This window comes from Mytilus galloprovincialis, chromosome 10 (genome assembly GCF_965363235.1).
Source record: "Mytilus galloprovincialis chromosome 10, xbMytGall1.hap1.1, whole genome shotgun sequence".
Taxonomy (NCBI): Eukaryota; Metazoa; Mollusca; class Bivalvia; order Mytilida; family Mytilidae; genus Mytilus; species Mytilus galloprovincialis.
The window spans coordinates 74,712,619-74,725,624 of NC_134847.1; the positions used below are offsets into that span (position 1 = coordinate 74,712,619).

Below are 13,006 nucleotides of genomic sequence, written 5' to 3' on the forward strand. Positions count from 1 at the left end.
TCAAAATGACGGATGATGTATATGGAAATGTTGCATCAAATCAAGGATTTGTATAGTAAGACTTTTCTAGATTATATTTAATTTTTCATTCAGAATCTCTGATATTTCTGTTGTTTTCTTTGGTGACATTTCGATATGATTGATTTCAAAATGTCTTGATAATGAAAATATTATTTTAAGTGTGACACGGGAACATTTATTTTGACAGATATCCAGTATTTACTGTTACCGGAAAATATTTTACAATAAAATTCATAATACATTTTTTTCTCTTCTTTTTTTAAAGGTGTGTTTCCTGTTTTCTGTATATTTTATCTTTTTGTAGAAATATAGTTATACATTCCTTATAGAACAAAAACATGTTTTCAGCCGATTAGAAAAAAATCCAATGCCCAACAATTATTATAGATAAATATTCTATACCTTTGAAATTTCATCCCTTTACAGAACAGGTGAACTCTGACTTGGGTTATAATGTTACGTAACAATATATTGTCAGGTAGACGTGCAAACTAAAAGCAACCAGGTAACATTAAACATCCTGTCAGTGTGTATACATGTATTACCAGAGTTTAAATTTTGTGATATACAAAAGTTTTAATAGATGTACAGATAAATATCTTCTTTTAATTTCCCGTGTCAAATCAGAAGACGTATGTATCATAATAAACTTTAAGAACATATAAAAGATATTCAAATATTTATGTTTCCATAATTATTTTAAAGAAATATTATGATTCAAATTTAAATTTAATCTAAATGGATTTTTTTTTTATTATTTTATAGGAAATTCAACGAGATTTTATTATTATTTTTTTTTAATTCAATATTTTAAGCTAAATCCCTGCATTCAGTGAATCGGTATAAAGTTTAACTCGTGTAAAAAAGTGTTATTGTATACATTTAAACAGAGACGTCATATAATACGATTGCTCTGATTTCAACAATATTGTATACCCTATAAAATCTATCAACAGAGTTATCGGTCCTGAATATGACATATCTAGTTTGGAATGTCTTACAGGGGTAAATTCAGTAAATACATATACGTCATCAGGGACCGCCTATTTAGGGGAGAGCTTTCTGTATAACACTGAAGTGATATGCTCTTCTGATTGGTAGATAATGTTTGTAATAAATATTTTTTGGCAGATGGATCAAAACTAGAGTTGAAAATAAATAAAAAATAAATGCTGAATGTACTAATTTTTTTTACTACAGGGTTGAAAAGTAATGGGGGTCAGTATAGGAATTCAGTGCGAATCTACATTGTTTGTAAACAAGGCCATGTGAATGCCCAAAAATGCCGCATGACCCTATGTTTTTATTAGTGCAAAAGATAGGGCTACATTTGTACTTTCATGAATGTTATATGAAAGTTTCCAATTTCTACAGGTAAATCAGGTATAAATTTAATTCCATACATAGATTAGCATTAAAGTCAATGGGAGATTTTTTACTGAATTTACCCCTATAGGAAAATATTCACTCTTTCACTGTACTTGTCCGAGGCCACACAATTATCAACAAACTCATTTCCTGTAAATTTTAATGTAATGGAAGGATTTTGGAACCATTTGAAGTTGTTTTTTACACAAATTTCTATCTTAGCTGCGGCTATCCAGGATGCACTGAGTGTACTGTGAGAGGAAGCATGGGGTATATGGTAAAAATCAGTTTTTGTGTGCAGATTCAAAGAAACAATAGAAATTACACTTTAGAGTTATGATATCAATGAAAGGCATAAATATTCTCCCCATTTACATCACATTTTGCACATATTTCTCCTCATAATGTACATAAAATCATATGAAAAAAAATAGATTACCTCCCTTTGAAACAGTGATTTTTTTAGCTGTGTTTCCCATGTTAAGTTGTAGAACAAGTGGTAAATAAGCACTTTTCTAGTATTTTAACACTCGAATAATCTGACCGCATGAAGGTATTAATTTATTTTTACATAACGCATTGCGTTTCTTTATTTAAAAACTATACTAGACAACTTTTCATGATTACATGTCCTTCATCTAGGAAACTAGAGTTGAAATGTTTGTAATTGGATTTTTATGTTAAATAATTGCTTTTACATATTCCAAATTGTTACTTTAATCTTCCAAATGCAAAGTTTGGTTATACTTAGTCTTATTTATTTATATTTGGCACTTTTTTCTACTTCAGTTCTGGCTGTCTAGTTTTGGCGAAGAATCCATCCTGATGTTTGGGTAACAGGAATTTCTGCAGAGTGATTGTCAATGACATTTTGTGAACTTTACAAGTAATTAAAACACCGATTTAGTATAATGAAACATAATTGTTGTTTTATTTGGTATCAAACTGCTTTAAAAAGCCTTTAAAAAGTCTTTTTGTGGTCTTTTCAGGGTATTTAATCAAAAACTTCCATATAAGGAAAAATTTAACTAAGAGTACACCAAGTCTTTAGTTTCTAGGTGTACTTGCAATACTGGTCAAAGCAAACACAGAAAACAATTCATATTTATTAAACATAGTATTTTACACCATTCTTTTAAAAACCGTCAATGTGCAACTTTATATACCAAATTTATTAAATATTCGAAAGAAACCAACTGATATAAATTTAGGAATTCGATATACCAGATAAAAGATAACCCAAATCCATTGAAATCACTCGTAATATTTCCAATGACTCCAGATTACCTTCGTTATACAAATGAAGATAAGTTGTAAGACAAACTAAATAATAATCATAATAAAAAAAAAAAAAAAACAACAAATAGTAAGTTTGAATTTTGGCAATTTTTTGTCATGGATTTATTAGGACAGTTCAACTATATATCAACCGGCCTATGAATTTGCATTCATCGACAATGTCTCATTTATGTCCAAGATAAAAACATAGAAGGGCAACCATCATATGTTTTCTCCAAATGGCAACTGGGCTACCAGACGCCAACTGTAATAAATTCAGCCATTCAGTAAATCAATATATTCAGTTCATATTCTGTCCAATCCATGACGCTTCTTTAACGATATCTGAAAATATACAACAGAGAGCAGAAAATATTCTCAAGGGTGGGATAGGGTGGGTTTTGTGTTCCTTCAGTTCAAATCACACAATGAACAAATCACGAAAAGCATGCAATTTTATACCAAATAAAAGCGGGAAAACCGCTTACGAAATTATGTAGGTAAATGAAAGACGCTCAAGTCCTTCAAAATTAAAGAAAAGATAACTCTAGTTTAGCAGACGATAATCTTAATTTATTAAATTGATTTAATGCTTAATGATTAAATCTTATTATTAAATATTCGAAAGAAACCAACTGATATAAATTTAGGAATTCGATATACCAGATAAAAGATAACCCAAATCCATTGAAATCACTCGTAATATTTCCAATGACTCCAGATTACCTTCGTTATACAAATGAAGATAAGTTGTAAGACAAACTAAATAATAATCATAATAAAAAAAAAAAAAAAAAAACAACAAATAGTAAGTTTGAATTTTGGCAATTTTTTGTCATGGATTTATTAGGACAGTTCAACTATATATCTACCGGCCTATGAATTTGCATTCTTCGACAATGTCTCATTAATGTCCAAGATAAAAACATAGAAGGGCAACCATCATATGTTTTCTCCAAATGGCAACTGGGCTACCAGACACCAACTGTAATAAATTCAGCCAAATGCTAGCAAACTTGTTTGTAAGCATCGCCAAACAAAATTTATCAATCCATGACAAAAATTTAACTTTAACACACAAAACAAATGAAAAAACCTAGGTTTTGAACAAACATATTAATTGAACGGAGTTTAACAACTAAACATTAGTTCAACGAAGTATACCAACTATACTAGACATTAGTTCAACGAAGTATATCAACTATACTAAACATTAGTTCAACGAAGTATATCAACTATACTATACAACAGTTCAACGTAGTATATCAACTATACTATACAACAGTTCAACGAAGTATATCAACTATACTATACAACAGTTCAACGAAGTATATCAACTATACTATACAACAGTTCAACAAAGTATACCAACTATACTATACAACAGTTCAACAAAGTATATCAACTATACAATACAACAGTTCAACGAAGTATATCAACTATACTATACAACAGTTCAACGAAGTATATCAACTATACTATACAACAGTTCAACGAAGAATATCAACTATACTATACAACAGTTCAACGAAGAATATCAACTATACTATACAACAGTTCAACGAAAAATATCAACTTTACTATACAACAGTTCAACGAAGAATATCACTTAAACTATACAACAGATCAACGAAGTAATCAACTTTATTATACAACAGATCAACGAAGTAATCAACTTTATTATACAACAGATCAACGAAGTAATCAACTTTTCTATACAACAGATCAACGAAGTAATCAACTTTTCTATACAAAGGATCAACGAAGTAATCAACTTTTCTATACAAAGGATCAACGAAGTAATCAACTTTACTATACAACAGTACAATTATAAACAATGTGCACAACAAAAAAAAACATTATTCAACTAAGTATTTACAACTAACAACAAAACTGTTGTATATTCAACAGAGCTGTTCAACTTGATGCATGCGTTTAACAACTGAAATAAATTATTCAACTGACATACAACTTCATGTGTCCATGCACGATGGCTTGCAACTTTAAACAGTTTAAAATTCATCTGGATATAAAAATCTGTTTGGATACTTAGTAAACAACTCTAATGCTGACTGAATAGCATTAATAAAAATGTCATTGCCAATATATGACAGATTCGCCATCATCAGCGAAAAGAGTTGGATGGATATCATCAAAATCAGTATGTTTAATAGCCTTGCCCCAAACTTTGTGTAGGTAAGATCTAACCCCCCTTTGTTTAAAACAGTATGAAACTGAAATCTTGTCAATGTTTTCCCATTTATATGGCAAAAATGAGGACCATCATTTCCAGGTCTTATTTGCGAAAAGGCTTTCAAACTTTGTAGAGGACAAATCTCATTTGATTCATTTTTATTTATATTTTACAACAAAAGTAGTGGATCTCCCTTTTTGATCAGTTTTTGAAAAAAAAAATTATCGTAATAAACAGCTGATTTAAGATGGTCAATATAAATATCCCGCCTATGTAAAACATGCTCTCGCATAACATTCATTGTAATGGCAAATTCACTCACACGTAAAAATGCAGAAAGCTAAGTTAAATGCTGTTTGAAACAATATTGTTTCATAATAAGAAGAGCACACGTGCCTCAAAGCCACATTTAATCTAATCAAAATATCAATAGTCAAAGGTTCCCGAAGATCTTAAGAATTGTAAAGTCTATCACAACCACCCAAAAGTTTCTGTATGATAAAAGATTTAGTTAAATCTTCATTCCCTTGAATTTTTAATTTGTAACTTATTCCAGATATATATGATCTATTTGTAATGATGAATAATGATTTAGTGACAAAAAAAAAACAATATAACCAATAATTTGTCTGTTACTTGGTGGCCAACTAAGGGGAATAGAATATTCCATCCTGAACATATTGAACGAATGCAATGCATTTTCATAAACATTTCTGGTACTTTGAGAAATTGAATAATTCAACAATTTTGGAGCTTCTATAACAAAAGATCTAGGAATTCGTGTGGAATAGTCTGTGGCGTCCGGTCGGCATTGCTCGTTACTTCTCTGAACTTCATCTGTCCATGAGATAAAGCATCACCAATAAAATTGTATTTTGAAAAAATATGCAACGCTTTAAATTGAAAATTAAATAACAATGTCCACAAAACTATTTTTCTTAACAAAAACATAACCCGTCTTGTAACAACAGCCATATTATCACAATGAAACATTATCTTCTTATTCGTAAACCTTTCTTTCCATAAATAGATGGCCAAAGCAATAGGTATAATTTCCAAATAAGTAATGTCACTTAATAAAACTTTGCCCAAATTATGGCCATTGTAAAATTGCCCATGGCCCATTTAAATAAGCTGCACAAACCACTGAATGACCAACTGCACTGTCAGTATACAAATGTAAATCAGCATTTGAAACCCAATCTAAATCTTGGATATATGTATAGCCATTAAATTCTTTATAAAAATATTGCCACATATGCAAATGATCTCGTATTCCTTTGGTCAATCTTATAAAATGATGAGATTTTTTAACATTCTTAAAAGAGCCATATGGACGCCTCAAAAATGCCCTTCTGGAGGGAAGAGCCCTTGCACAAAAAGCCAACGAACCTGTTAAAGACGCATTTTTTTCAGAGTAACTTTTCTTTTTTCCAATACCCAATTTATCTGATCTTTAAGTTTTTTTATTTTAACACTTGTATTCTAACCAACATCTCATCTGAATAAATTAAATTATATATTCCAGTTTTGTGCAAGGACCTTCTGTTTTTTTTTTTGTTTTTTTTTTTTTACTATAGGAACTTCCAAGTTTGAACAAACTTGAAAATGCAGTCATAAGAAAGAGACAGTCATCTTTATGAGCTTCTCCAACAAATATAAAATCATCAAGATAATGATCCAAATTTTCAGAATGCGTTTTAATTTTAATTGACCAATGCAAAAAGGTTGAAAATTTTTTTTTTTTTTTTTAAATGTAGCACAACTAATAGAACATCCCATGGGCATTATTTTTTGGATATAGTAAAGACCATTTAGTTTGATGCCTAGAAAATCAAAATCACCAGGATAACATTTAAGTAAAGGAAATGCCGATTTAATATTCATTTTTGCCATTAAAGCCGAATTCCCCATTTGTTTAACAATTTTGACTGCATTGTCAAATGATGAATAAGTGACCTTGGTAAACTGAGTATCAATAAAATCATTAATACTTTCCTTCGGAAGTAAGACAAATAAGTTATCAATCCAAGTCCACCAGTTTTCTTAGGAACTAAACCAATAGGAGAGCACCGAAGATTTGAAATAGGTTTATGTTTGAATGGGCCTTCCATTCGACCTAATGATATCTCATTATTCAACTTCTTTTGAGCTTCAATAGGGTTTTTCAAAACAGACAACAAATTTCTATATTCACATGAACGTCTAGGACCTAATGAATTTAAAACCATATTTAAATCCATTCAAAAGTTCAACAGTGCTTTTCTTATCATGATATAGTTCCAGAAGCTTAGAGAGTTCATTTACATTAACCGGAGATGTTCCTAGGGCCCAAATATTAAACTGGTCTGGATGTAGTTCTTAAAAATTATAAATTATCTTTGCTGAAAAACTCCTTTTAGGTTTTGTCTATTAGCAGAGTTGTTAACAAAAGGTGAATTGGTATTTCTTTTAAACCTAGATGGACCAGTATTACCTTCATTGTCCATAAAGCAACGACATCGTAAAGCAGGATGATTAAAACCACATTTGAGACATGCATGCCTGTATTGGCAATTGCGTTTATTGCAAAAACCTTTAAAATTAAAATCTCAGCATTTATAACCAACATTAGCCTGCTGTTGTTTTTGAGTATTGTTAGTTAAAATACGCAACCACAAAAAAACCATCTATGGATGACCATTTTTCAGTATGATCCCTTGATACTCTCAAACGAAATTGTTGGTCATAAGAATACCATTTTTCAACAGGATGATCAGCCGCTGCACCCCTTATTATTGACATATATGAGAAAAGTTCACTTGCTTTTCCAGGATATCTTTCAATAAGGACCTGGGCATAAGCAATAAAACAATCAGTCCAATCCTCAACAGAATTAACAGTATGGTTTTTCTTAACTTTGTTTTGTATAACCAGCATACCGTCATTAATGCCAATGGTGTTTTCATTTGTTTGACTGTTGAAATTGTTGTGATGCATAAGGGACAAATCAATATATTTAAAATTCCAATTTTTTTCCTTAAGCTTTTGACTTATTAATAAAACAACCTCATTAAAACCAGGCAACATTAGATGTTCATCAAAAACTTCAATAACCTCACCTAAGGCAGCTAATTCAGGTTCAATCTCTTGAATTCTACATCTGGTTGCAAGGCAACTAGTTGAGGTCCATCAACACTCCGTCTTCTTACTACAGGGGCATCTTCATCAATATCAACTTCGGGACGCCTTCTCTCATTCCTAAATGGTGGTTGAAGTTGTTCCCTGGGAGCCATTCTAAGACGAAGTCTCCAACCGGGTCCTGCCGACGACGCCTGCCTCTATCTCTTGGCATTGTTATGAACTACTTATGTCTGAATCAGCCCATCCTTTTTGTGTCCTTCAGTTCAAATCACGTAATGAACAAATCACGAAAAGCATGCAATTTTATACCAAATAAAAGCGGGAAAACCGCTTACGAAATTATGTAGGTAAATGAAAGACGCTCAAGTCCTTCAAAATTAAAGAAAAGATAACTCTAGTTTAGCAGACGATAATCTTAATTTACTAAATTGATTTAATGCTTAATGATTAAATCTTAATACATTGGCCGCAGTATGGGCTGTAGTATAAATTTTGCTCTATCTTTACAAATTCAGCATTTATGAATGTTGTATTGAAACTGGAACTTGAAAATTGGATACCTTACATGTTTATTACAAAAAAAGTGGGAAAAGAAGTAAAAAAGTCCCTTACAGGAAAATATGCACTCTTTCACTGTACTTGTCCAAGGCCACACAATTATCAACAAACTCATTTCCTGTAAATTTTAATGTAATGGAAGGATTTTGGAACCATTTGAAGTTGTTTTTTACACAAATTTCTATCTTAGTTGCGGCTATCCAGGATGCACTGAGTGTACTGTGAGAAGAAGCATGGGGTATATGGTAAAAATCAGTTTTTGTGTGCAGATTCAAAGAAACAATAGAAATTACACTTTAGAGTTATGATATCAATGAAAGGCATAAATATTCTCCCCATTTACATCACATTTTGCACATATTTCTCCTCATAATGTACATAAAATCATATGAAAAAAAATAGATTACCTCCCTTTGAAACAGTGATTTTTTTTTAGCTGTGTTTCCCATGTTAAGTTGTAGAACAAGTGGTAAATAAGCACTTTTCTAGTATTTTAACACTCGAATAATCTGACCGCATGAAGGTATTAATTTATTTTTACATAACGCATTGTGTTTCTTTATTTAAAAACTATACTAGACAACTTTTCATGATTACATGTCCTTCATCTAGGAAACTAGAGTTGAAATGTTTGTAATTGGATTTTTATGTTAAATAATTGCTTTTACATATTCCAAATTGTTACTTTAATCTTCCAAATGCAAAGTTTGGTTATACTTAGTCTTATTTATTTATATTTGGCACTTTTTTCTACTTCAGTTCTGGCTGTCTAGTTTTGGCGAAGAATCCATCCTGATGTTTGGGTAACAGGAATTTCTGCAGAGTGATTGTCAATGACATTTTGTGAACTTTACAAGTAATTAAAACACAGATTTAGTATAATGAAACATAATTGTTGTTTTATTTGGTATCAAACTGCTTTAAAAAGCCTTTAAAAAGTCTTTTTGTGGTCTTTTCAGGGTATTTAATCAAAAACTTCCATATAAGGAAAAATTTAACTAAGAGTACACCAAGTCTTTAGTTTCTAGGTGTACTTGCAATACTGGTCAAAGCAAACACAGAAAACAATTCATATTTATTAAACATAGTATTTTACACCATTCTTTTAAAAACCGTCAATGTGCAACTTTATATACCAAATATACATTGGCCGCAGTATGGGCTATAGTATAAATTTTGCTCTATCTTTACAAATTCAGCATTTATGAATGTTGTATTGAAACTGGAACTTGAAAATTGGATACCTTACATGTTTATTACAAAAAAAGTGGGAAAAGAAGTAAAAAAGTCCCTTACAGGAAAATATGCACTCTTTCACTGTACTTGTCCAAGGCCACACAATTATCAACAAACTCATTTCCTGTAAATTTTAATGTAATGGAAGGATTTTGGAACCATTTGAAGTTGTTTTTTACACAAATTTCTATCTTAGTTGCGGCTATCCAGGATGCACTGAGTGTACTGTGAGAAGAAGCATGGGGTATATGGTAAAAATCAGTTTTTGTGTGCAGATTCAAAGAAACAATAGAAATTACACTTTAGAGTTATGATATCAATGAAAGGCATAAATATTCTCCCCATTTACATCACATTTTGCACATATTTCTCCTCATAATGTACATAAAATCATATGAAAAAAAATAGATTACCTCCCTTTGAAACAGTGATTTTTTTTTTAGCTGTGTTTCCCATGTTAAGTTGTAGAACAAGTGGTAAATAAGCACTTTTCTAGTATTTTAACACTCGAATAATCTGACCGCATGAAGGTATTAATTTATTTTTACATAACGCATTGCGTTTCTTTATTTAAAAACTATACTAGACAACTTTTCATGATTACATGTCCTTCATCTAGGAAACTAGAGTTGAAATGTTTGTAATTGGATTTTTATGTTAAATAATTGCTTTTACATATTCCAAATTGTTACTTTAATCTTCCAAATGCAAAGTTTGGTTATACTTAGTCTTATTTATTTATATTTGGCACTTTTTTCTACTTCAGTTCTGGCTGTCTAGTTTTGGCGAAGAATCCATCCTGATGTTTGGGTAACAGGAATTTCTGCAGAGTGATTGTCAATGACATTTTGTGAACTTTACAAGTAATTAAAACACAGATTTAGTATAATGAAACATAATTGTTGTTTTATTTGGTATCAAACTGCTTTAAAAAGCCTTTAAAAAGTCTTTTTGTGGTCTTTTCAGGGTATTTAATCAAAAACTTCCATATAAGGAAAAATTTAACTAAGAGTACACCAAGTCTTTAGTTTCTAGGTGTACTTGCAATACTGGTCAAAGCAAACACAGAAAACAATTCATATTTATTAAACATAGTATTTTACACCATTCTTTTAAAAACCGTCAATGTGCAACTTTATATACCAAATATACATTGGCCGCAGTATGGGCTGTAGTATAAATTTTGCTCTATCTTTACAAATTCAGCATTTATGAATGTTGTATTGAAACTGGAACTTGAAAATTGGATACCGTACATGTTTATTACAAAAAAAGTGGGAAAAGAAGTAAAAAAGTCCCTTACAGGAAAATATGCACTCTTTCACTGTACTTGTCCAAGGCCACACAATTATCAACAAACTCATTTCCTGTAAATTTTAATGTAATGGAAGGATTTTGGAACCATTTGAAGTTGTTTTTTACACAAATTTCTATCTTAGCTGCGGCTATCCAGGATGCACTGAGTGTACTGTGAGAGGAAGCATGGGGTATATGGTAAAAATCAGTTTTTGTGTGCAGATTCAAAGAAACAATAGAAATTACACTTTAGAGTTATGATATCAATGAAAGGCATAAATATTCTCCCCATTTACATCACATTTTGCACATATTTCTCCTCATAATGTACATAAAATCATATGAAAAAAAATAGATTACCTCCCTTTGAAACAGTGATTTGTTTTAGCTGTGTTTCCCATGTTAAGTTGTAGAACAAGTGGTAAATAAGCACCTTTCTAGTATTTTAACACTCGAATAATCTGACCGCATGAAGGTATTAATTTATTTTTACATAACGCATTGCGTTTCTTTATTTAAAAACTATACTAGACAACTTTTCATGATTACATGTCCTTCATCTAGGAAACTAGAGTTGAAATGTTTGTAATTGGATTTTTATGTTAAATAATTGCTTTTACATATTACAAATTGTTACTTTAATCTTCCAAATGCAAAGTTTGGTTATACTTAGTCTTATTTATTTATATTTGGCACTTTTTTCTACTTCAGTTCTGGCTGTCTAGTTTTGGCGAAGAATCCATCCTGATGTTTGGGTAACAGGAATTTCTGCAGAGTGATTGTCAATGACATTTTGTGAAATTTACAAGTAATTAAAACACAGATTTAGTATAATGAAACATAATTGTTGTTTTATTTGGTATCAAACTGCTTTAAAAAGCCTTTAAAAAGTCTTTTTGTGGTCTTTTCAGGGTATTTAATCAAAAACTTCCATATAAGGAAAAATTTAACTAAGAGTACACCAAGTCTTTAGTTTCTAGGTGTACTTGCAATACTGGTCAAAGCAAACACAGAAAACAATTCATATTTATTAAACATAGTATTTTACACCATTCTTTTAAAAACCGTCAATGTGCAACTTTATATACCAAATATACATTGGCCGCAGTATGGGCTGTAGTATAAATTTTGCTCTACCTTTACAAATTCAGCATTTATGAATGTTGTATTGAAACTGGAACTTGAAAATTGGATACCGTACATGTTTATTACAAAAAAAGTGGGAAAAGAAGTAAAAAAGTCCCTTACAGGAAAATATGCACTCTTTCACTGTACTTGTCCAAGGCCACACAATTATCAACAAACTCATTTCCTGTAAATTTTAATGTAATGGAAGGATTTTGGAACCATTTGAAGTTGTTTTTTTACACAAATTTCTATCTTAGCTGCGGCTATCCAGGATGCACTGAGTGTACTGTGAGAGGAAGCATGGGGTATATGGTAAAAATCAGTTTTTGTGTGCAGATTCAAAGAAACAATAGAAATTACACTTTAGAGTTATGATATCAATGAAAGGCATAAATATTCTCCCCATTTACATCACATTTTGCACATATTTCTCCTCATAATGTACATAAAATCATATGAAAAAAAATAGATTACCTCCCTTTGAAACAGTGATTTTTTTTAGCTGTGTTTCCCATGTTAAGTTGTAGAACAAGTGGTAAATAAGCACTTTTCTAGTATTTTAACACTCGAATAATCTGACCGCATGAAGGTATTAATTTATTTTTACATAACGCATTGCGTTTCTTTATTTAAAAACTATACTAGACAACTTTTCATGATTACATGTCCTTCATCTAGGAAACTAGAGTTGAAATGTTTGTAATTGGATTTTTATGTTAAATAATTATTTTTACATATTCCAAATTGTTACTTTAATCTTCCAAATGCAAAGTTTGGTTATTCAAACTTTCCCTTTAAAAATAC

General features: G+C 30.7%; 1 long non-coding RNA gene across 1 annotated transcript; it reads right to left on the reverse strand.

Moving 5' to 3' along the window:
- Positions 1–2,756: 2,756 nt before the first annotated feature.
- On the reverse strand, positions 2,757–8,666 carry LOC143048379 (uncharacterized). Its single transcript, XR_012969808.1, has 2 exons — positions 7,963–8,666; positions 2,757–3,012 (listed from the first exon to the last, which is right to left on the reverse strand). It is a non-coding gene; the product is annotated as an uncharacterized LOC143048379 (long non-coding RNA).
- Positions 8,667–13,006: the final 4,340 nt, after the last annotated feature.